Raw genomic sequence first — 27,654 nt, forward strand, 5'->3', positions numbered from 1 at the left:
ATCTTGATTAACAAATTTTAAGCATGCATACACATTATGCTGAACGAAGATCGAACAAAGACATTTCACTGTGCACTGTACATTTCATGAAAATTAACGAAGATCAAACAAAGCTTATTATACAGCGATATATACAGCTTTATTTTGAGCTGTACCGTTGACCATCAATTGTATTTCCTCACTAAGGCCAATTCTTCATCTTCTATCTACGTCTGACACCCTGCATGTATGATGGCTCTAATGAGTTGCTTTCCAAACTAATATATAACTGAATAAAATCATTTCTAAATGGGTAAAATCCAATTAAAATATTGAAAATAATACGATGCCAGATAGATTTTTACAACAGCGCATGTGATAGAGACCGATGTGGTGATGAACTTTGATCTAAGCTAGCGAGGGTCACTTGTCACATGATCACTTTCCTTTGTTGAATGAAGCAAGTGTACACATTACAAAAACAGCTTCCTAGAACGAAGTATTCCTTCATCAAAACAAGTTTGCTAGCTTTGTTGAACAAAGCAATTTTAATCTTTGTCGAAGGAAAAATGCTTTTTAATCTTCATTTGAAATTTGTCAAAAGAAGAAAATTCCATAATGTGTACAGGTTCTATGTTTATCATAGTGCTTTCATTGTATTTGTTGCCACCTGTCTTAGAACTAGATCTAGTTCCTCGAGGGGGGGGGTGCGCGCGAAGCGGCCAGCGAGGCGCGCCAGCGCCGACAGAGAGGGGTTGTCATGGTCCCATATTCTGATATACTAGGCACTGAACAAGTGCTAACCTGTCTTAGTCCTGAAGAATATAACATGTTAATAAAAGTTTAGCTTGCACTTTCAATCATGTTCAAATTGTTTTATGTGATTCTGTATTTTGTTTGTTTTTGTTTATTTAAATATATTGATCCTTGATTAAATCTGCCATACCTGGAAAAGTATTATTTGTACTTTCTTATTATAGGCTACTCATTTTTATCTGCCATGTGCTACAGACTATAACCGTATTGTTTGTAATAAACGCCTGGGCGTTGCATTTTTCCAAAAGGGGGCGTTTATTGGAAGTGAATTGTCAGTGAAAAAAGCTTAAAAATCGGGTTCAATTTCCCGATGGTACTCCTCTTAAAAGGAGGGATTTACGACCATACAAGATGCCGGCGCTCACTGAAAATTACAATTTTGTGCGAAATACAACAAAATTACACCTGTAAGTGCATGGGATTAGTGAAATTTTACCATAATTAGGCAATGAAATGGATGGGAGTTGAGTCAAAATAGATTTTTCCATGCAATTTAGCGATCGTGACTGACATGACTGATGCAAGTTTTAAGCTTACCTCCACGATATGGCATGGAAATGTTTGCATTTTTGTCAATTTTTCACAGAAAAAGTGGAGGGGGGCGTTTATTACAAACAATACGGTATGTGCCTTTATTATTCATAGGGAGAGAAAGTACTGGGTACGAAACACTCTTAGAAACCAGAGTGGTTACACTCTGCTAGTAGTTTTTGACAAAAAGTAACAACTTGTAAATATTTGTGCACTTCATTATGACCATGGCCTGAGTTCATATACATAATTATTCCGATAACATTACAACAAGAATATAAAAAAATGTCAACATAGTATATTTTTATTGGAAGACTTGGGTTCAACTCAATCTTAGAGCATTTTTAGGTTTCAACATTTTTGGTTTGTGATTCTGGGTTTGTTTTCGCGTCTGGCCCCAAGGGGCCAGATGCATTTAGTGTCGGGATTAAATCCCCAGGGAGTTCCAGTGACACATTCTAGAAGTTATCTGTTATAACTCAGCTGAAGATATACATACAGTGATCATTGATACTGAGGCAGAGATGGGATTTGACCGACCAGCCTTTTATGACTCTTTATGGTGTCATAAATTTAGTAGGAAGAATTATTGTGGCCATAATAGGTTCATAGGTCAACGCTAGAAAGTACAATATAATAAATCAGAAGATATACAGCTTCAAAATTACATGAATATAGTCGTGTGTTGCCATAATATTAATGTATTACATTATATTGCTGTAATTTTTGTAATAATGTTCCTACAAACTTAATGATATGAAATAGTATAATTTGAAACTATTTTTTGTTCTCTAAAATCCAACGCTAATTATATTACACAAATTGTGAAGCACGCTGGTAAAGTAATGCACTTCATTTCACAAAGTGATCATTGACATACTGAGACAGAGAAAGCAGAGATGGGTTTTGACCAGCCTAGATTAAATTAATTAAATTAATAAATTAATAAATTAATAAATTAATAAATTAATAAATTAATAAATTAATAAATTAATAAATTAATAAATTAATTAATTAATTAATTAATTAATTTTGTGACAGGGATTGGTTAAATATATTAACCCTTAATAAATGGAGACAGAAAGTTTTAAGATAAATAAATAAATAAATAAATAAATAAATAATAAATAAATAAATAAATAAATAAATAAATAAATAAATAAATAAATAAATAAATAAATTGATTTAATTAATTAATTAATTAATTCCATCCGAGGTCAAAGGTTATCAATCAGAAGTCATCCGGGGTCAAAGGTCATATGGAGGTCAACGGGGTGAAACAGTACCACTATCATGCCGCAACTAGGATAATACCATTTTGTGCCAGGGTTGCATTATAATATTAATCTTTTTAAAGAAGAAAGAGTAGTCAGTTAAATAAATAATTAATTAATCAATGTCATCAACAGAGGTCATTCGGGGTCAGGTTATATGGGGTCAACGAGATGAAACAGTGTCGCTATCATGGTGCTGCTACTTGAGTACATATAGGCCTATGTCCAATACCATCAACAATAAAAAGTAATAATTCTCAAAAAAATTTTAAATACCACCAACTATATTCATTTTTATATTTATGTCGATTAATAAAAAGTCATGAGAATATACTAGTACTTGGATCCTGATTCGTCAAGTCTGTTTCCATGACCACAACGCATCCAATCTTTTCTCTGGACCAGACGCATCCCTTTTTAAAGGGATTTTTATTATGTGTGGGTAGGCATCAGAGCATGGTATGCACATTTTTTTCTCTAAATTTATCTCTTTATCGTTCACCAACAACTTCCAGCGCCATGGGCAGTATTTGACTTACTATCAATAACATTGCTATGCCAGGACAAGTGATGTCATATATTTCTGATGAAAAATTCTGTTCCACCCACTTGCATCCTAGAAAGATATGGCAGATAGTAGGCATGTCCACACACAGGGCTCCTAAAGCAATGTAGTTTGTGGGCAAAAACTTAAGGGAAATCAACCATGTAAACAGCTTGAGGATTTCACCATTTCCCTGAGTGCTACGGCTGTATGAAAGACAGCTGAGCTTTGACACTTTGATGTTTTGCAAAAGTTCATTCTACAAATCATATACTTTGAAAACTTGCTTGATTTATTGTTGTGAATGAGTTATGTAAGTTTTACAAAAGTGTCGTGTTTCAGCCCTCTTTACAACATAACTCTAGAACCACAGGACCTACAAAAGTATATCTGTGATATTTGAATTCTTCTACACTCGCTATGAAATGATCAATGCAATTTCTGCCAAAGCTCACTACATGTACCATTCGCAAGATGCTGTGAACTACCAAATCCCAACAGTTTGAAATAGTTGTTATAAATCTTAATCTATGATCTTAGCTTAAATATATTTGGCATGTCACATTGAGCTTAAGAAATTCCAGATTTAACGTCATCAGGCATTGCAAAACTCAAGGATTCTAGGTTTCAATTGAGTTGTGTGGACACACACTTAGGGATTGACTTTAAGGAATTTTAATTCTTGAGCATGCACACCTATCCTCAAGAGTTCTATGACTGTGTGAACATGACTAGTGTCTTTACACAGTTACATTGGGTTGTTTTGATCACACTGCTGGAGGTTGTTTATTTTTAAAGAAATATTCAGTTTGGCCTCAGGATAAAGATTTGAAAGTCTGCATTGGCATGATATATATATACAGAACTCAGTGGTTCAATTCCTGGGATTATAAAATTTCCATTTATAAGTATAAAACATGGAAGTATGTATAAATACTGAGAACTTCTAGATGAGTATATTGGTTGCCCCATTTGCTACGATGTATGGCCCAATGTAAGGTGAGTGTCAGGAGAATCTGCATGCCACGTGCCAAACTATCATTAAACAGGTTATCAATTTACACAGCCCCATGCATCTTCAACTAAATATTGCCTTCCTAGTCATTGTATTTCCTGCATAGTTGTGACGGACTGGGAGAGCATTATCCTGCTGAGGAGAATGTGTTTTGGTATTCCTATTGCCGGCCACATACTATCAACAGATTTCATGCCAGTTTGCTAACAAGAAAATAATTTTCATAAGCTGCATATGCATGCTAACACCCTGCGGCGCAATCTGAAAATTGTAAATACCCGGACCGATCCGGACTGAAAGCAGATCAGATCGGGGCATGATCAGGTTAGGCCGGATCAGAGTGAGTTCTAGCCAAATAGAAATTGAGTCGGAATCAGCAAAAATATAAAACGTCAAAGTAATATATGGTTGAATCCAGCAAAAGCAGGACAAAATTGAGAGCCATTTAAAAAATGTTTTCTGTTTCAGCTCTTAGACTTACCAAATGTTCTCATATGCAGGGAAGTATCAGCAACTTGCTAGAATTTTGTAAGCACTTTTGTATCATGATGTGATGATGAAGATCTTCAAAAGGATCAATTTTACCAAATAAACAACCACCTTTGTGATAGATTGTCAATCCAGATTGCTTGAAAAAATGTCAAAAATGTATAATATGTGAACCTGTAGGACAAGCCATGAATTTGATATCAAGATCCCTTAATTCATTTTAAATCATTGTATTGTAAACTGTATCAGTGTAAAATATTTGGACATTTGGAGCCCTTTTGGGGTTTTAATGAACACTAATTTTTAGTCCAGATAATGACCCTGGTCAGTTGGGTGTCCTCGCTTGGATTCAATTATTTCTAAATTTGCTGCAATGATCACCTGATGATGTTTTGGACTTGCATTATTTCATTGAAAATCAATTTCAATGAAAGATCATGCATTTATTGCCGTGTTCACATTTTGAGTTACACCTGGCGTAAACTTATAAACGCTAACATTGATTAAAATTTCACAAATGTTTTCCCTACTCCTACCACGTGTCCACACCTAGCCTACTCCTAGCACTACTCCGACTAGTTCCACCAAGCATTCACTTCTGGTTAGCGTAAACATTGGCTTCCACTTCCGGTGTTTCTGTGACCTTTATCAACCACACGATATGTAATTTCTTTTAGTCCCGACCAACAAAAGGTCAAACTTAAAGGTCAAGCTCGCTAATCGTCGAACGTACGCCTGACGAAACTTACGCTGACCATCGCTCACACTGCACCTACTCCTGGCAGCACCTACCGCTACTCCTTGCACCGACCAAGTTTTACAGGGCGTATGTCCGACAATGTGAACACAACTTATACTGAGTGGCAAGTGATTGTTATCTATGTTGCTAATATTATGCATTCAATTAAAAAGATGACAAAGAAACATAAAGAAACCAGTAACACAGATTGATTGAGCAAGTGAGATTGGAAGAGAGAGAGGGGGGGTCTGAAGTCGTAAGTGTCACATTAATGTGGACCAGAGTAACATCATCAAAGTTTTTAATTTGAGTTTGGGCCCATGACAAGGGCCCGTAGATTTCAAGATCAACAGTCTTTGATGATGCAAAAATATATATGTAGCACTGGGGTGAGCCAGTTCCTCCATTCTATCCCCAACATTAGGTGATTGCATCACTTCATCAAATAATGAACAAAAATATGATTTCAACTTTGTTAATAAATGCCACTTTCATTATGCACAAAGCAGACGGGCATGTTTACTAGCTTTTACTTGTGAATTTATGTTTCAGTCAGTAACCTGGTGTAGGCCTATCCTGCGCCTATATAATTATTATAATGAGAGACAAGAACGAGGGGGTGCTTGACCACTTCAGACACCGGACCCCAAGTCTTGTCTTATCCAGCCTTTATTGACAGATTGTGTGATTGACAACACCCTTATAATTGCGAATACTACTAACCTATCTAATTGATACATAAACCTTATCAATTTACAAGTTACAGCTAAACTCTCTGAATATCTGAATGATATGTGAGCGGACACTACGAATGAGACGTAAACTCGGCCAATTGTATTCTGAGATACAGTGCAAAATTTATGTGAAGGTCGTATTCATAGGTGTCTCAATTAGGCGCGACATGTTTCTCATTTGATAGCGTTTAAACCAATCAATAATCCTATTGCTGAAGAGGATAATAATCTTCTACATAATAGAATCATTAATTAGCTCTAGTCTTTGTTTGCTTTGGCTAAATCCTATTCGAGTGGTGGGTTACAATATTGCATTGTATTTTGTATGTATGTATAACCAACAATAAACAATGAGAGGACTTTCCTGAACCTCGTTGACTTGGGGATGATTTGAAATGACCGCCAATTATGACTTTATTACCTACCAGCAATGTGGAAAAAGAGATGCATGTTGAACCGAAAAAAGATATCATTTTGTTGAAGGAGCAGAGTTCAACAAACCATAAACCCCGCTTCTGGATATCGTTTGAAGTCAAGCGATATACTATTTTAAAGCTTAAAAGATATATATTTTCTAAACACGAAATAAAACAAAATTGACCGGGGGCTGAGTTTACGGCTGATTCGTAGTGTCCAATCACATATAATAGGCTTCCAGAAACTGAAAAGATAAAAGAGACTCTATACGTCTTATGTATTTATATTTCCTTCCTTCTTTGTAATATCTTCCTTCCTTTCTTTCTTCTTTCCTTCCTTCCGCCCTTCCTTTTTTCTTTCCTTTCCTCCCTTTCTTTCTTTGTTCTTTTCTTTTCTTTCTTTCTTTCTTTCTTTCTTTCTTTCTTTCTTTCTTTCTTTCTTTCTTTCTTTCTTTCTTTCTTTCTTTCTTTCTTTCTTTCTTTCTTTCTTTCTTTCTTTCTTTCTTTCTTTCTTTTATTTCTAAAGAATAGTGGCTTTCTTTCTTTTATTTAGAGAAAATCAAATGAGACATAATAACTGGTATATTTTGCTTTGCTATTACCATGATAACGAGTGAAGATGCATATCATGAAAAATGTATCTATTGACAAAATAGCATGCTGTCAACACTGGTCATCCTCTTAATATCCTTTACCAAGAAATGACTGCTATATGACCTGTGATATGATGATGTCACTAGTTTGGAGCATTATTTTCATGGGTTTAGGTAGAAAAGGGTTTTATGCATGATCATTGATACTAGTAATGACCCAGTAATCCTAACTTCCCTGAAAGGGCCTTAGATTAAATTAAATTATAATGACTTTTATTTAAACCATTAAAAGCATACCTATTTTGTAAATAATTATTAACATTGTATACTTCCAACAATCAGTACTACACTTGCAAATACATGAAAAATCTGCCACATCACATCTGAGTACTGTAAAAGGGGAAATTTTCGCGAGGGTTTAATTTTCACGAATTTCTCGATTAGAGCTTGAACCGCGAAAATAACGCCTCATGAATATATGCAACAATGTATTACTATTATAGGGTAGGACTTGGTAATCACGAAAATAACATTCGTGAAAATGTCTCTCTAAATCGCGAGAATAACTGCTCGTGAAAACATCCCCTTGTACAGTATTGCACTACTTTATATAAGCCAAGAACAGCCCATTTCATACAGTAGCCAAGGGGTGCAATGCACCCCCCAAATTTGTAAAAGTATACAAAAATTTAAGAATTTGCGAGCGTAGCGAGCCAAAAAATTTGTTTTTTTAAAGCTTTTTTGATCAAAAAAATCTAAATTTGGGGAAGAAAGTCCACTTTTCACAAAATTGCCCCCCCCCCTTGGAAAAAAGTCCACTTTTTCAAAATCAGCACCCCCCACAAAAAATCCTGGATACGGGCCTGATTTCATAATTGGCTAGTAATATTTATGATGAGCTACCCCCTTGTGTGACATATCGCACCCCTCCCTCATCCCCCTTGAAGGCAGCCAGTACATTTTAGATTTGTAAGCCTCATTTGCTCATTTTGACCATTTGCGTTAATTTAGGTCCTCTTGAAATTTGTCAAACGTCACTGACATCATGATATGCACGTGTTGTGAATGTGTGACGCACAAAACTTTTGAATAAGAAGAATATTTGGGCAACAGGCCTTAGTGTATTGATTTCTCTCAGAGGATGATTTAAGCACTACCCAACACGCCACTGTGTTGACTTGCGGTTAGCACAGCTGTGTGAGTGAACATGACACCACTGCTCGCACACTGCATAGACGTACATGGTTAAATTTGAATTTGGACCGATATATTTTCAATAAAAAAACATTCAAAATGCTGGTCGATTTCACATTTTATGTTATCTGCAGAAGGTGTGAATTATCCTTTATGTATACATCACTTTTGTTCTGAAATCGACCAAGTAATAATGACACACACACAATTCTTAAACAACATCTTTTGCACAGAATTCAATGGGATTTGAAAAGTAAAGTGGCAGTTGAAACTCTAGTGATAACACTTTTGCAGTGCATGATAGGGCTTCCTTAAATCATCCTCTTGATTTCTCTACAGCCATTTGGAGACTGTTTTGTCTTGTCCCAGGTCCTCCATTCAATATTGGCATACAACATGGTGCAGTCGAAAGAGAACTTTGCATGCAAATTAGGTCACATGTGTATCGTAAAATCGCTCAGAGAGTGAATTCAAAACCGATCAACAAGGAGTGAATGGTTGTTCACTCAGAAAAGAGTGAATTTCTTTTGAAACAAGTGACTTTGTACCATCAAACATCAGCTATGGCTCCAAGATATCAAGCTGTATTAATATTTTAGCCCACTCTGACTAGAGTGAAAATGCATTGATGGCCAAGGGAACAATTTTGGCTCTTTGAGAGTGAATTCCAGCTCGAATGGAGCTAAAAAGTGGGGTTTTCGCTCTTTTACATTTAGTGAGTACTATTTACAGCTTGCAGCTCCTATGCACAGCTCATCTGGGACACTGAAAATGCTATTTACAGTAATATTTAAGGATGGGAGAAATCTATATTGGTCATGTGATCCACTTTTAACCAATCAATTTAATGATCAAGAATATATGATTGATGAAGTATACAAAAGCAGAGTTTACAGGGGCGGATTTAGAGGGGGGGCACACCCGGTGCGTGCCCCCTCTATTTTTTGCAGAGCGGCGCCTGACTCTATGTATTTTTGCAGAGCGGCGCTTGACTTTATGTGGGCGCCGATATCTGTAAAAATGTTATGTGTTTGCTGTGGTTTGTGATATCTTTAGCATAGACCCTATTTATAGCAGTTTCCACTGGCTGGGTAAGTAAGTAGCACATGCTTGATAAGAAAACATACCAGGAATTGAACTTACAGCAGAGTGTAGATTTCTGAGAAAGCATCAGAAGCATTTAAACACCCTACAGGGTGATACCTGTGAAATGTGCTTCCCTAGCCGTGTATATTACCTCCTTCCCACACAGGCTAAGCTGTTATAGATTGATAGTGTTTAAATATGACATTTAATTTCCCCCAGCACTTTCTAAGAATCTGGGTGTTAAGCATGTTGTATTAGGATTGAGTTATGTGTTCTCAAATCTGAAATTGAGGTTGACAAGTTATAGGGCTAGAGGAAGCACAGTATTAGTTTTGTTCTGGAGTTGTCTTTGCATGTCAAATACTAGCATGCACAATCATGCACATGCAGTGTGTTTTCAGATCATTTGTGGTGGGGGTACATAATATAACACATAGCCATAGCAAGATTTAAAAATGTGGGGCGGCTATCAAAATTCGGGGCGGCCAAAATACAAATATGCAGCAAAATTGGAATAAAGCTATAAAGAAAAACATAAAAAAATTCTCAAAAAGTACACCCAGAGGTGTATTAGGCAAAAACACTGTCAATTTATACTTAACACATTGCTGTGTCTGTGAAAAAACTATGAGAGAGGGATATCTCGCCCAAGAAAGTACTGATGAAATTGTTTGCATGCAGTAGGATACTAGCTGATACTGAATCTTGTACAGCGCTCCGTTTTTTGTTGTAAAGCGCTCAATAAATGCCTATTATGTTATGTCATGTCATGTCATGTCATGTCATGTCATGTCATGTTATGTTATGTTTTAATCACAATAAAATACACTGTTTCGATGTTTGCACCCAGGGCCGTAGCAAGCGGGCGGCCGGGGATGCCATGGCCGCCCCACTTTTTGAGAAATTTGTTATGTTTTTCTTTATATCTTTATTTCAATTTGTAATTTGGCCGCCCCACATTTGTGATGGCCGCCCCACATTTTTCAACCTTGCTACGGCCCTGTTTGCACCACAAAATTTGGACATTTTGGGGAAAATGCCATAAAACTTTGACCCAGTTCATAATGCATTGTTCTCCTGGAGATGGTCAAAATGAGATTTCAATAAAACAGCCTCATTCACTGACCAATCACAGATGCCATAATAAAAGCCTTTGGAAGTATTAGGATAAGTCCATTTAACCCAGTATATCGCTGATTCTACAAAATCGGGTGCCAATAGCCTTTTTCCCATTCTTTGGTCCACAAACACTTTGTCAAGCATTTAGGGCATGAATTATGTTGTTTTTCTGGTAGAACTCAACAAGATCTACACGGACATATAGTTTTTCATACTATGCTTTCTTCAGCCTGGTTAACCCTTGCAAAGGTTCAAAAATCGCTAAAAATGCGTTTCCACTGCTCAAGTGTCAAATCTAGAAATGTGATTTCTTTACATATTAATGTTTTTTAATTAGATAATGCGCCATCATATTGTATATCAACACTATTTTTGAGTGATTAAAACATCTTTGTGTAATTCTAAAATAAATTGCACTTTCTACCAAAACGCTGTGAGCTATGTTACCCCTTTTTAACACACGTTATTGGAAAGAAGTAAAACAGAGGTTTTTGAAAGGAAACACTCATAGGTTTTTAAAAATCACAATAAAAATTGTGATGCTGTAGCATTTTTTTCATAGAAATGTTGTAAACATTGAAATTTTGACCAACCATGTTAAGACTGGTGTGCTACGTTACCAGGATTCCATAGTATGCACTTGTATAACATGTACTTCCTAATAATATGTGATAGGTACCAGTGATCGAACCCCATTTAATATTAGAATTAACCGACATAACGTTCTAACGTTCGCAAATCACATCAAAAACATTTTTAAAACGTGAACTACGTTACTGTGAGCTACGTTACGCACTCATTTTTGCATCTTTATGAAATGGTGAAATCGGTTTTACATTTCACTCAAGTGATCTTTTGTTTGCTTTTTAAGACTTTGGATTAAGTAAAACCAGCCCATTTTGTAGCCGGTAATGTAGCTCACATTACATTGAGTTTTAGTGTTAAAAAACATCATGACTTCCTGAAAGAAAAATATGCAAGTGGTGTTGGCAATCTTTTACATCTGAAAGTATTGATACATTTACTTTAAAAAACACAAAAAGCAGGTCTTTTTGAACAACTTTAATTTTTTCAATTTTTACAGTGGATTTGCATCCGATTTTGTAGAATGAGCGATATATAGTAGTATGATTGAAAGACCCTAGAAAACCTCATCAAATCAAGAAAAACCAGTGTGCATGCATCCCATGTGATGCCATGATGCAATCGTTACTAATTGAATGACTAATTAAATGACTAATTATTTATCAAAAATCAGATTTTTGATAAATAATTAGTCATTTAATTAGTCATTCAGTTAGTAATCAATTAGTAATGCACATAAATGACTTATTAAATCGCGATAAATCGCAGTCATAAATCCGTCATTATTCATGCAATTTCTTATTCTTTACAAATTGAATATTATATAAGTCATAAAAATATGTTGAAATGATGCAAATTAATGTGAAATGATATTACTGTTCTTTTAGCATTATAAATACATAATTTCAGCATTCCTTGAATAAAAGAATTACATGTATATCTTGTATGACTAATTTTTAATTAGTCAAATAAGACCCTTTTTTTGACTAACTTATACCCTCTTCAGTCATACTCACATCATACTTTGAAATGTATGAACAACTTCACAATGCCCAACATTTCATCTAATTGTATATGATAGACTCTGCTGTAAGTGCAAGTTGACTGACCTATTGGTGTTTTCAACTGGGCCTTTCATCAAAGTGTGATTTGGAGGGAGTTCAAGTTTAGTATAATAGGCTTGAGAAAGTGTAATGAGTGTGTAATGTAATGTGTCTGTTTATTCATTTAAAAATTTAGTAATATTTAACACATGTGTAAGTTTTGAGAACTATTTTTGAATGTGAACGAAAATGTCGGGTTAGAATGCTTAAAATAAAGATTTGCAGTTTCATGTGGTTAAGGGATTTTATGGTTAATACTGGTACTGATAAAAAAAAGCGATATGCTGGTTTAGAGAAATATGTGTGGTGTAAGCTTTAGTAACTTTTGTACATATATAGGGGCCTAGTTATAAGGTTATCAGCCATAATAAACATAAGCATGACCAGAGGGTCTCGCTCAACTTGATTAAGCCTATATTTACAGTGCAAAATATGGTAATTAAGTACCTAATTTGCATAATTTATCGGAATCAAGCAAAATGCCTTGTGAACAGATTATCTGGAGATCCGTATGGGACCTCTGATGATGACTGTAATATCGACTCTATTCAAAGCCCCAATTGTAACTACTACCTTTGTGACGATCTAAATGACAAACTAAAAACCGCGCGCAACACTTATCCTGAGCTTTCCTTATTTCATCATAATATCCGTAGCTTGAATAAACACTCTAACGACATCACCAATTATCTTTCCGCTATCAATCACAAATTCCACATTTATGGATTTTCTGAATCCTGGTTCAGGTGTGAAGATGATTCTAATTTAGTTGATGTCGGTGAAGGATATAGTGTTGTAAACTCTATTCGTCATGGCCGTAACGGCGGCGGGCATCCCTTTTTATTGATCCCGATATTGACTATACAATTAGACCTGACCTCAACATCGACTGCCCAGATTGCTACTCTGTTTTCATTGAGATAAACAACTCCAAAACCCCTCTTGAAAGAAACACAATCGTTGGCATTATCTATCGTCCTGATGCAGTCATCCTGGACTCTTTTTTATACTGAGCTTTCACGCGTTCTTGATACAGTCAATAATGAAAGCAAGCCCTGTTACATCATGGGAGATTACAATATCGACTTGCTTAAATTTGAAACCAAATCTTATGTCAGCGATTTCATTAATCTGATTTTCTCACATGGCTTTTTCCCAACCATTGATAGGCCTACCCGTGTTACCGAAACTTCTGCAACGATCATCGATAACATCATCACTAATGATCCTTCGGGTCGCATTGATTCTGGCGTGCTAGTTACCGACATCTCAGACCATTTTCCAATCTTTTCATTAAAAAATCGCAATATTAATTCTAGTAACGCAACACGGCCCAGCCAAGATTTCCAAACAAGGCAAACGCGTCAATTAAAAACCCAATAACATCAAGGATTCCTCCACGGTCTGTCGCTACAAAATGGGATTGTGTCTACAAGGATGACAATCCGAAACCGCCTTTAATGAATTCCACGACAGGTTATCTCAATTATATAACATCCACTGCCCTATCAAATCAATAAAGCAATCTAAACGTAAAACACCTAAGAAACCTGGATAACCATAGGACTAATTAATTCAATAATCACTAAAGATAAACTTTTCAGGAAATACCGATCAAATCCCAGCCACGACAATAAACTTAAATATACTAAATACCGTAACACACTAAATCATCTCCTTAGAGTCGCAAAGAAAAATCATATCACTGCTGAGCTCGACGCCCACAAAAACAACATGAAGAAGACGTGGCAAACCCTTAATCACATTCTTGGCAGGAATAAATCCTCTAAGCCACCTTCTCATTTCATTGATAGTGATGGTTCAGAAATCAAAGACCCTGTACAAATTAAGAATAAACTCAATGACTTCTTCACCAACATTGGTCCGTCACTTGCTGCGTAAAATACCTCCGCCAACAACACCAAATTCAGCAATCCAAATTCACTTAATCATAGTATCTTCCTATCTCCCACCACGGAAGAGGAAGTGCTAGATATTTCTTCATCTCTCAAATCAAGCAACAGTTGTGGCGTCGACGGTATAAGTTCAAGCCTCCTCAAACAAATCATGCCTAAAATTGTCGGTCCTATTGTTCATATTTTCAATAACTCCATGTCCACTGGCATTGTTCCATCAATTTTTAAAACTGCCAAAGTAATCCCTATTTTTAAATCCGGCGACAAATATTTATTTAATAACTATAGGCCAATCTCCATTCTACCTGCGTTGTCAAAAATTCTTGAGAAATTGATTTACAAAAGGATCATTAACTTTGTCGAGAAACATGACATTCTTACCAGTGACCAATTTGGTTTTAGACCAAAACTTTCAACTTATATGGCCATTAATAAATTATACGATAAAATTGTCACATCCCTCGACAAAAAGCTTTGCACGGTAGGAATTTTCTTAGACTTAAGTAAAGCATTCGACACGTTAAATCACCAAATTCTCATTAACAAGCTTGATAATTATGGTATTAGGGGCATTGCCAATCTTTGGATTCAAAATTACCTCAATGATAGGAAGCAGTTTGTCGCTTTTAATCAACATCGCTCTTCCACCTTACCAATTGAGTGCGGGGTTCCCCAAGGTTCGATCTTAGGCCCCCTACTCTTTTTATTGTATATAAATGACCTCCTAAATGCGCCTCTAATCTCCTTTTTATCATGTTTGCAGATGATACTAATATAATTTATTCGGATAAAGACCAAAAATCACTGGAGTCAAAGTTGAACAAAGAACTTAATGTTATATCTGACTGGTTTAAACTAAACAAACTTTCTTTAAATATCAAAAAAACCAATTTCATGTTATTTAAAAATAAACATACCCCTTTCCCCGTCAACTATTAAAATTTGCATTGACGATAAGCTAATTGAACAAGTTAATGTAACTAAATTTCTTGGCATTCTAATAGACGACGACCTGTCGTGGAAATCACACACATCCCATGTTACAAAAATTGTCTCGAAATACAATGGTATCATTTAGGAAGGTTAGACCATTTCTCCCTCTGATTCATTGATCACTCTTTATAATACCCTTGTTTTCCCTATCTTAATTACTGTGCCATGATCTGGGCTGACAAAACAATTCCCATCTCCATACACGCTTTCTTAATGCAGAAGAAAATTATCAGAACATGTACCTATTCCGTTTGGCTCGCCCACACCGACCCTTATTCAAGTCTATCCGGACGCTAAAAATCCATGACCTTTACATTTTCCAAACTGCCCAATTTATGTTCAACTACCTTCATGACCTACTACCATCTCATACTACTGACACAGACTATTTTATAACCAACAAAGACATCCACACCCATGACACCCGTTTCTCGAATGACCTTCACGTAACCCTTACCAATACCAGGCTGGCTGAAAATATCCTTCGGATCCAGGGTGCCCTGCTCTGGAACTCCCTTGATCAATCATTGAAACAGTCTCCAACATTGGCTATTTTCAAACATAGACTTAAAGATTATTTAATCGATTCTTATACCACAACTGATTAAACTTCCGTTGTAGGGTATTTTCAAACTGCCCGTCTTACTTGGGTCTGTCCTGTCCTGTCTTGTCTTGTACTGTTCAGCCTGTCCATGCCCCATTAATTTATTTGGCACAATGTTTGATTCCGATCTTGTCCTAATTATCTTTCAAGTGAGGGAATCATACGCTTCTCGTTTCATTCAGCCTTGTGTCAAAATATGTTATTTCTTATATATTTTTTTATTGTTGTACTTTCAAGTATTATTATCTGATTTATTGATTCCGTTCAATTAATTTTCATTTATTCTTATTTCGCCACATGATACATTCGTTGTACATATTAATGTTGTAGCGTAAGTTAAATTTCCATCTTGTTCAGATTGGGTGCCACAAGTTTCACGCTCTGCTTTTTATGCATCCACATCTCTTCACTTTTCATGTTCTTACTGCGTTTCTATAAGTTATATCATTATGTTTTCCTTATCTTTAATTTCCATTTGTATAATTTTATTGTGAATTGAGATGAAAACAAATAAACTTGAACTTAAACTTGAACTTGAACTTGACCTGGGTATGGGGCACAGTGACATAACTTGTTGGGGAGTAGGGCGGCCAGAGGTTCTTGACCCAAGTAGAATTTAGCGCAATATATGCTCAATTGCAAGGTCATTTTGGGGTCATCCGGGGTCAAATCGCCACAGACTGTGATAGATTCATGAAAGTGGGTCTGAATGACCACCGTAGCAAGACAAAAAATATCAAGGTCATTTTGGGGTCATTCAGGGTCAAATCACCATAGATTGCTGCAGGCTGTAAAATTTGGTGGGAATATCCAATGTAGCGAGACAAAAAATGTCAAGTACTACTAATCTCTAACACTGACAGTTACGATGGTGCGCCTTTGTCTTGTAAGCTCAAAACAAGGCTATAAGCTCAGCAGGGCTGAGGCTGCTGACTTCCATAATAACTTGTAACTAATGAAGTTCCAATATAGAAGAGCCCCGCAGGACACGAAAGTGAGGGTGATTTTAGACCTTGCATAATCTTAAAACCGTTACAAAATATTCTATGGTGTCAAAATGTGTTTTCACTCATTTATAGGGGGCGCTTTTAATTACAGGTTAATGACTGCATATTTCTTGTTGGGAGAGAAATACTTTTCTTGAACCACTTTTCTGATGGGCTGCTTTGATATATAGGATCAGGAGTATATGAATGCTTATTAAAGCCATATTATAACATTTCTTTAAAAATAGATTAGTATTCATTTACAATAAAATATTAGCATTTACTGTCAGCAAGCGCGGATCCAGGGGGGGTGCTTTGGTGGCTGCAGCACCCCGGGGTATGAATCGCAAAAAAAAAATAGGGAGAGAGAGAGAAAAGAAAGAAAGAAAGAAAGAGAAAAAAAGAAAGAAAGGAAAAAGTATAATGCACCAAATCGCGCGAATTGAGTTCAGAAATGCAAAATTTTCCTAGGCAAGGGGACGCTACCCCCTTCCAACACCCTGGACCCCCGTATTGGTCACTAACTTTACAGCAGGCGCGGTTTAGGAGGAGCGGGCCTCCTCCCACAAAAAAAAGAGGAAATGAGAGGGAAAAGAGGGGAAAGAGGTAAGAAAAAGGAGAAAAAGAGAAGAAGAAAGTGAGAAAATGAGGAGAGAAAAAGTTAAATTTCACGTAATTGAGTAGGTCCATGCCTAAAAAACCGCACAGTCGGGTCGATCGGAAGTAGGCCTATAGGCCCTATAATATAGGTCTGCAATTATTTTAGGCGTTGCTTGAAGGCGGGTCCGCGTACCAAAAGCTTGTGAAAATTACTGCGGCCAGCCGATATGCAGGGCCTATTACACGGTCACACGGTCACCAAAGTCATATACTTAGGCTTAGAGAGAAAACACAATCTCGCTTTTCTCGCCGTGAATCTCGCTTTTTAGTGCTTTTCTCGCTTTTAAAAGATTCATTTCTACCACGAAAATCTATTTCTGTGGCGAAAGGTTGCAGAATTCGACAACCATTGCAACTAAAAAAGCTTAAGTTTGACCTGATTTTCCAGCCTGAATGTACAAAAAGCGGTCCATTTTCTGGCACATTCAAGCAACAACACAAGTAATATTCTTTATTTACTACTCAAACCTTGCAGTATATTGACCTTTTAAGCTGATTTATGAGGACAAAATTTGTGTATTTTAGATAGTCCGGTCGGCAATTTCCATGCTTTGTTTTGGTATCACTCGAGGGGTATGGAGTCAATGAAATACTGCCCGCACTCAATTTTTTTACCTTTTTTTGATTTTCGCCAATTTTTGGGCATAAATCTCGCTTTTTTCTCGCATTTTGAAGTTGCCATCTCGCATTTTTGGTCAAAAAATTGCGTTTTTTCTCTAAGCCTACATATACTGAGACGACAATAATAGGGAAAACTTGTCCACGAAAGGCTTCATGGACGGGCCGTAATTCACACATTTTGGCTTTTTCAAACTAAAATTTTACACACTATTAGTGACAAAATAGTCCACCAAATCGCTTCAAGTATGTCTTCATTTTGCAAAATTTCCAACTTCGGAGGGGGGAGCATCCCCCCTCAGGCACCCCCCTGCATAGTGCATAAACAAGTGGCCATTTTCGCTTCTGCTTTCAACATTTGCCAATTATGTTTAAAACAATTTATAGGCCTACAACAATAGGGAAAACTTTTCCACGAACGGCTTCATGCCCTTTCATTTCTCAAATTTTCGGCTTTTTCAATCTAAAAATTTACACACTATTAGTGACAAAATGGTCCACCAAATCGCTTCAATTAGGTCTTTATTTTGCAAAAGTTTCTTACTTCTGAGGGGGGCACATCCCCCCTCAGACATCCCCCTGCGTCGCGCAAGCGTGACGCGACGTACGCTTCGCGAACATTTTTTACATTTACGATTGCTTTTTACGCACCCCGGGGGGAAGCAGTCCTAGATCCGCCCTTGACTGTCAGATATGTCCCCTTTTAATTTTGAGCCGAACAAGTGAGGTAAAGCCAAGAAAATCGGAATTTACAACTAGCGCCAATGCATGTTACTTCGGCGGGTGTAATATGGTACGACCCTCTGGCGTGTGTGTGTGTGTGTCCATACGCACGCCGTAAATGTAGGGGTGTGTTGACATCGCATACGCATTCGACTAATATTTCTGTCGTAATAATAAAACGCTGATTCAGGCGGTTTATTCAAAATCTCGGATTTTGACTAAACTACAGCACCTAAAGTCTTGATATTTTCAGAGAATCTTTGTTTACTAAAGTACATTACAATCGTGTAAAAACCTGAATTTAAAATTTTTTTGAGGGCGTTCTGCTCAGCAAATGTTATAATATGGCTTTAAATCTGATTACCCTTTTAAACTAAAATGTAGTGAATGAAGAGCTGGGCCAAATTTCTACTAACTCATGAATGCAATTTCTCTAAGGTGGAGGAAGGCCACATCTAAACCCATTTATACAATGCATAATTGTGTAGTAGGAACACCTATGACATGATAACTATCTATTTTTATTTTTTATATCAAAAAGTTCAATAATACTGATGTAAAACTGTACCTCCAAAAAGTAGTTACCATAGTTACACATATTTTTAATGGTGTTTACAGTTATGGCAAGAATTTGTCAAAATTGCCATCAGGTATACATACCATATATTCAATAGTTCATCATGATTGATCAAATATACATATTTGTGGGCGTTTCTTTTGCACAAACAAGTGGTTTTATAGTAAAGACCATATTTCATTTTTGTCGTACATGCAATCATAGACACTTTCGATGGTCTATGATGCAATGTCTTTACTACCTATTAAATCTTAGCAAGAATTATTAGCCAGTGGTATTTTTATAGGATCTTAATTGCTACGCTAAATAACAAAATGAGTTTTTGGAAAGAAAGTTAATTTTAAGTTGAATGCCCATATTTGGAGTTCCATGCTCATGTGCATTGATTTGTGATGCATAAATATTCTCCTTCAAGTTCTGTGTGATAAGCAAAACCATTATGTGTCATCTATAATTTGCCTAAAATGGGTTGCCCAGTTCAAAAGCTAGTTTGCCAGACTGTATTTTTTCCTGACTGGTTCATTCAAATGCATTGCTATTAAACAAACTGATGTGTATTTCAGCTATTTTGGTCACACCTCAGGATATTAATAATTTCTGGGTAGTTAAGAGCAGAAAACAGTGAGGCAAATAATAAGCAATTATGAGATGGAAGTGAAAAAAACACCACTTTTTGTACAAACATGGGTGAACATCAAAAGAGAAGTTAGGCTGTTCTTTATGTCAAAAAATGACATAGGCCTAGACCAGATTGTGTCACATATTAGAAATACTTTGTCCAAGGGGAGAGGGCACTTGTATTTCAAATTGAATATCACCCACATACAAGGACTTAACGTAAAAAAAAAAACGTAAAGCAAAGAAAGGGATAATTTTTCAAAACAAATATTTTCAAAATTGTAAAAAAGGACATTATTCCTCTGTAAAATGGTAAAATAAATAATTATGCATGTACACAAATTCTTACTTTGGGAAACAAAAATAAGCAAACCATACTCAATTTTTGGAACTTGCTTCAGTCAAAAGGGTATCTTTGCATTTTAGTGAGGAAAAAGGGGTTGTTTAAGGGCAAGAAATTCATAAAATGATTAAAAATGTGAGTGATTTTCACCTGAAAACTTTGAAAAATGAGATATAAATAAAAGCATTTGTACCCACAAATTATACACAGAGTGTAGGGACTGGGTTTTGGCCCAGTTTAATACCCAAATCACCTTGATTTATGACTGAGCCAAATGAGTAAAAAAATCGTTTTGGGAAGGGTGGGGTGGGCAGGGTGACTTTGCCAGAGTTCTAAGTTCGCAGCATTATACTACATGTATTCAATACGTATCATGCGCTTAAATGACAATTATTGTACACCTTTTAAAATTTCAATCATTGAAAACCTTGAAAATATTAACATGGAAGTTGCAGAAGAAGTAGTGTCCAATGATAGACTCAATGATGGATAGGAAAAGCCATCTTCATTGGAATACTAACTACATACATAGATTTATCTTCCTTCAGTTTTATCTCATTATCTTAAAGAATTCAAAAGGTTTATCAAAGCAGCTCAAAATGATAGGAAAAAGAAAGTAGGCGCTAGGGCCAAGTATCTGAATATAGAGAAAGTGGAAATACCACTGGAATCACTTGTGGTTGGTTGACAATCTGTGCCAAGAATTTTATAAAAGAAAAAAAAAACAGTCTGTTTAAAATCTGCCTGGGAGGAAATTATGCGATAATGGCAAATAGTACAAATGCTTAGGATAGTACAAAGATCTATATGGCACACCGTGGCATGTAGAGGGAAATGATCTTGATTGCAAGCCAAAAATGTACCTGCAATGACAATCATTTCTTGGCTGGCAGTCTTGTAATTACTGGTCGGAACTTTTGCAGACATAGTTGAGACTATCAAGGGAGTGGAGGTATGGGACTGAGTCAGAGAGAGTGACAAGAGTTGTATTTATCAGTTTACAGTAATGATCATTAGAGTCTACCTGGTCAGAAATTAACAGTGTTTTATAGTCCAGTCCACCATTTTTGAATTAGCTCAGAGCCCTCATGATATGAGATGAAGTCTATAGTCTAGTGGCACAGCATGCACAAACCCTCTGATCACCACATGTCCTGAGACTGCCCCTTCCATGTGATCCTGAAATATCTTAATAGTGACCAACTGACCATGGTGACCACTGCTATATCCTTTACAGCTCAGAGAGGGTAGGTCATTTGGTTTTTGGCCCTCACACATATGTGGGGCTTATGTTATCATCCAGATGGTTGCCTGCCTGGTTGTTTGGCTGTCTGGGTGGAAGCAAATTCATTAATCCACTGTGCAGCCTTAACGCAATAACCGATCAACTTTAAACTTGGTACAGGGATTGGATATGGTGGCCTGAGGATTATGTGATGAAAACTAACAATTAAATTAAATTTTATGTTCATTGCAAATAAAACATTATTGATTTAAAGGAGATCGCACCAGAAGAACTTGTCACTCACAACCAGTTTTAAAAAGTTACCCCTGATACACCTGATACAATATAACTCTTTAGGCATTTTAATGCTAAATTATATTACTTACACTTCAATGAATGCGCAGCTAATAACAAATTAAGTTTTTTTTATTAAAAAGCAAAGTTTTGCTTGCAGGGGTTTTATGTAGGGCTTTTATTTAATGTAGGATATACTATTCACAAAAATAATAGATAATGATTCTTCCATGCAGTAAACGAAGGATATCAACAGGAAAGATATGATTGAAGAAGAGTATTTAGATCTATTAGTTATAATTACAAATAATTAATGGATAAAGTTGAGGATTTTAGGACTAGGTGTTATGATGACAAGTCCAAGGGCATGTGAATGCCAGGGCATATGTGGCGCGGTCAAGCAAAATCAGTCTGAAGTCAGGCATATTCAATTTTCAGGTTTCTACATGATTTTATAAAGCATGTGCATTGTGCAAAGCTACATTTTGTAGAAATATTCAATTATTAATAAGAAATTATTTCCTTTGTTTGGCTGTATCTGAAAATCAATATTTCTGAATTGCGACTGATTTTACTTGATCACATCACATTATGATGAGAAGACCAAAGGGCCTGCACACAGAGCACAGTACACATGGTAGAGGGAGATAATATGCCATATTTTGCAGCAAAAATACACCTACAACAAAGACCTCAGACCAATAAAACAAAGACCTAAAATGTTGGTGCTTTTTGGGTGCTGATGGGTTGCAAAGTTTTGCTCAGCAAAACGTAGAATAAGGATAATTCACTGAGCATAGTGCATTAGTCAAGATAATTCCGTTTTTAAAGTTGCAAATCTTTTAAAAACTAGATTGTCTCAGCAGCAGGGGACATTAGGCTGTCATGTGCATCTAGGTGTAGAGGCTTATCCTCTTATTCCCACTTGAGCATTCCCAAGTACACTTAAAGCTTTTTGGTCTCCTGGTCAATTCAGTTTTAATTTAGGGGTTGTTGTTATGTTGTTATAGCAACAAGCTCAGTTTTTCTGTCCAGTCAGCTGTCACTTTAGTGGTGTGCAGCCATTCAGGTCTCCCATCTTATTTTTTCATTCCTTTGTTATGTCCATAGTTCTCCTAGTGATGCACTTGCAATTGTTCCTTCGATCTTGATGGACCAAACAATCCCACCCACCCTCCCAAAAGCTGGAAGGGTGAATCAGTTAACTAAATATGGTTAAAGATACTCCAATAAAATGGTATGTCCAATTATGCTGCTTTATGCTTAAAAATAGAGGCTTTGTATGGAATTTCTTCAAATCTTGAAGAATATCACTAGTAGATTGTCTCCACTTTCTACTGCGTTTTATAGAAGGGGAATGAATGCTTTGTATGGAGTTTCTTCAAAACCTGAAGAATCTCGTCAGTAGATTGTCTCCACTTTCTACTGCGTTTTTATAGAGGGTGGTGGAGTTTCTTCAAAACCTGAAGAATCTCGTCAGTAGATTGTCTCCACTTTCTACTGCGTTTTTATTGAGGGTGGTGGAGTTTCTTCAAAACCTGAAGAATCTCGTCAGTAGATTGTCTCCACTTTCTACTGCGTTTTATGGTATTGATTGGTTTTATTGGGCTATCGAATGCTTTGTATGGAGTTTCTTCAAATCCTGAAGAATCTCGTCAGTAGATTGTCTCCACTTTCTACTGCGTTTTATGGTATTGGTTGGTTTTATTGGGCTATTGATTGCTTTGAATGGAGTTTCTTCAAAACCTGAAGAATCTCGTCAGAAGATTGTCTCCACTTTCTACTGCGTTTTATGGTATTGAATGGTTTTATTGGGCTATTGAAAGCTTTGTATGGAGTTTCTTCAAAACCTGAAGAATCTCGTCAGTAGATTGTCTCCACTTTCTACTGCGCTTTATGGTATTTGTTGGTTTTATTGGGCTATTGATTGCTTTGTATGGAGTTTCTTCAAAACCTGAAGAATCTTGTCAGTAGATTGTCTCCACTTTCTACTGCGTTTTATGGTATTGAATGGGTTTATTGGGCTCTTGAAAGCTTTGTAAGGAGTTTCTTCAAAACCTGAAGAATCTCGTAAGTAGATTGTCTCCACTTTCTACTGCGTTTTTATAGAGGGTGGTGGAGTTTCTTCAAAACCTGAAGAATCTCGTCAGTAGATTGTCTCCACTTTCTACTGCGTTTTTATTGAGGGTGGTGGAGTTTCTTCAAAACCTGAAGAATCTCGTCAGTAGATTGTCTCCACTTTCTACTGCGTTGTATAGTGGGCTATTGGTTGCCTTCATGCTTTCCTCCCTTTCTACTGCGTTTTTATACCAGGGTTATAAATGCTTTGTTGCTTATTTGGAGTATCTTTATTTACTTGGTTGTAAATAACGGTGGATTATATATCAGTAAATGGTATAAGCATTGATGCCAGATCTTGCTGAATACAAAATGTTCGTTTGCTAGTGTTGGCATTGTTTATTCTTTTGGAGATTTCTAATTATTTAATTGCGGTTAAAGATGCTGTTTTCCAATCCAATCCTCTGTTTGATCCAAAGATGTATCTGTTTAAGATTTGCTTAAGATGAAATTGGTTAAATGTAATTCAGAAGTCAACTTTTGTTTGTCCAGCCTGTATGGTTGGCTTGTACACATTTTTCCAATAATTTGTGTGTTTATTGATTTATATGAAGATAATCAATAATTCCAAATGCTTGCTGCAATTAATTATCTCAATGTATATAATTTGTTTAATTGATATGAAATCTGTTATTATCTCAATATAGTCTTAATTTCTATGAGATTGTGAAATTATTATAAATAAGCTTATGTGTATTAAATGGTCCTCATGATCGTGGGGGCAATGCGGAGTCTATTCTTTGCGTTGTTGTGCTTTCCTGCTGTCTCGAGACAATCACACAAGACCGTAGAGTTATTGCAAATGCAATAAAACCCACGGTCAAGTGTGATTATCTTGACGAATGCCCTTCTGCGAAGTAATTATCCTGCATAAACCTTTCGAGTGCATCAGATATAATAAAACAATAGGTAATTTATTGCTGCATTGATATTTTAGTTTGAAACTTTAAAAAAAAAATCATTTAGGACATTCCTCATATTCAGAATGCAATTTGGTGTGTCTGATGTACTCTCAGGTCCCACATAAAATACTACGCAAATGTTGCTAGTTGATTCCTTAACCCTAACCGCCTAGGGGCTTTTTGGCGACGGGAAGGGAAAGAAGGAAAGAATAAAGAGAGAAAAGAAGGCAAGAAGTTGTTTGCTCTGGCTGGGATTCGAACCCGAGACCCCTCGCATGCAAAGCACTCGGTCGGTGACACTTTGCCACGGGTCTTGGGCTTCGCTGGCCAGCGAAACCGTGCCTGTATATCACTTAAGGGCGATTGCGTCATCACACCACATGGGATGCATGCACGAACAGCGCATATATCAAGTAGTATTTTGTAGTATTCAGGCGGGTTAGGGTTAATGTTCCCTTGCATGTTGGCTGGAATTCATGGACATTGTGTATCCTAATTTCTTCTTTTCTTGATTTGATCATTTCACCAATTTTCTACTATTTTGCACACATCTTGGGCACCTCAACTGACTATTTCTCCCATTCATCAAGACAGATTGTGGCATGTTTAAACCTAGTATATGGAATTAGGAAGTAAAATTGTGTTAATTTCCTGCAACTAATTAACAAAATGGAGAGGATTTGAGGCAAAAGTGTTGACAAGTCCAAGGCTAAATGATTCAGCGAAGCTAAGTAAGAAGTCAGTTAAATAAAAATTCCCTTAAAAAGGGAAAGCCAGCTTCAATGTAGAAGAGGTCTTGTCATTAGTTTGATAGTTTGGGTGAAAGGCATTTTTAGGATCACGCTACATCCATCATGTTTCATGACAGTCCATCAAACATCAATAAATGAGAACATGCACACTGAAACAGCAAAAAACATTAAATTCTATAACTTCCTGTCAACTCTTTATAGCCAACCCTTTGGCTGCCGAAAAGGAAATTTGCCTCATCAGGAGTGCCTTTCAAATGAATACCATATTGTCTTATTTGTCTGTAACGATCCCCTCTAATAAACGCCCCCCTCCATTTTTCCATTAAAAATGGACAAAAATGCAAACATTTCCATGCCATATTGTGTGAGTAAACATGCATCAGTAATGTCAGTCATGTCAGTGACAATCGCTACTTGCAAGGACAAAACCTAGTATTATGACTCAAATTTCCATCCATTTCATTGCCTAATTATGGTAGAATTTCACCAGATTCTTGCTTGATGATGCACTTTCAGGTGTAATTTTGCTGTATTTACCACAAAAATATCATTTCCCATGGGCACCGCCATGGTAGAAGTATTAGTGTAGTCGTAAATCCCTCCTTTCTACAGAAGCACCATCAGGAAATTGAACCAGATTTTAAAGTTTTTTTCACTAAAAATTCACTTCAAATAAACTCCCCCTTTTGGAAAAAATACAGACAATACAGTAGACAGCATTAAAATTCATTAAACAACATACAATCTTTCTTCATATTGTTTATACTGTGGTTAGTCTTTGTCACAGATGCTTAGGCATGTTATGTGGGGGGTGAGCAGCTGAGCACTGAAGGTGTGACAGCAAGGATGAATCCAAATTATCTGATAATCTCTCACCAGTCTCATGGAAAGCCCTTTTTTGACCTTCTCACCAATGACCCTCTTTATTGGTGTCACTGAAAGACATCTGAACTGGTGTCCGCACATTCACATCACTTCTAAAGTTAAGTGCCCCCCCGCATCAGCTCCCCCCTCAGCCTTGTGCAAACATAATTGAGGCTGCTAAAAATAACATACATGCAAACTATATATTGGTATGCTTCTATCTCACACCAGGAACTAAATTACCAATACTAACAAATTTGTACTTCTGCCAAAATGGTATCTGTAGGTGATTCTTTGCTAGAAATAGTTGACGGCATGCCTAGAAGTGATATCTGTTATGACAAGTATGTACACACAATAGTAAACAGACTCCTACAGGAGGGTATGCAGGCAGGGGTTCCAAGAGATGATGCTGTGGAATGTGTGCCTCTCACTTATGTTTTATTTAAATATGAACAACATTTTAAACAAAAAATAGTTTGCCATATCTCAGGTGCTTTGTTACCTGGGTAACATGATAAAATAGGTCACGGTTAACATGATTTAATGAGCTTGAATTCTAATACACACTCGGTATGAAATGATCAATGCAAATTTTGCCAAAGCTCACTACCATTCGCAAGATGCTGTGAACTATCAAATCGCAACAGTTTAAAATAGTTGCTAACCTTAAAGACAAGCAAAAACATTGGTTTTCCAATGCTGTCCAGGTGTACTCATTATTTTTGCTGAACCATGAAATGGTATCAGCCTATAAGAGTGTATGTTACTTGCTTACTTACTTACTTACTTACTTACTTACTTACTTACTTACTTACTTACTTACTTACTTACTTACTTACTTACTTACTTACTTACTTACTTACTTACTTACCAGCCATTTGATCTGAAATGGACATATCTTTAAATGCCACGAAGGTATGAACCCCCAAGTGGTGTCAAATAAAAGAGAAAGCAGTAACGAAGATAATAAAAATATTTCCTAAAATCAGAGGTCATCCAAGGGGTCACAGGTCAAAAAAGGTCATTTTAACCAAAAATGCTCCAATCGAGCTGAAATTTATATGCAATGATCCTTATGACATTCTAAACATGTTTAAAATATTTTAATATTCACTTAAGGTCATTAAGGGGTCATAAAGGGGTCAAAGGTCAATTTGTCAAAAATGCTCCAATTGAGCTGATATTTAAATGCAATGATCTTTATGACATTCTAAACATGTTTACAATATTTTAATATTCAT

The 27,654-nt window shown here is 36.4% G+C and overlaps 1 protein-coding gene across 1 annotated transcript in view; it reads left to right on the top strand.

Annotated features, from left to right (window-relative positions):
• LOC140148198 (synapsin-like) overlaps positions 1–27,654 on the top strand; it is a 503,295-nt gene that overhangs the window by 341,731 nt on the left and 133,910 nt on the right. The window lies entirely within an intron of this gene.

The sequence above is a fragment of the Amphiura filiformis genome, chromosome 3 (assembly GCF_039555335.1).
Source record: "Amphiura filiformis chromosome 3, Afil_fr2py, whole genome shotgun sequence".
Classification (NCBI taxonomy): domain Eukaryota; kingdom Metazoa; phylum Echinodermata; class Ophiuroidea; order Amphilepidida; family Amphiuridae; genus Amphiura; species Amphiura filiformis.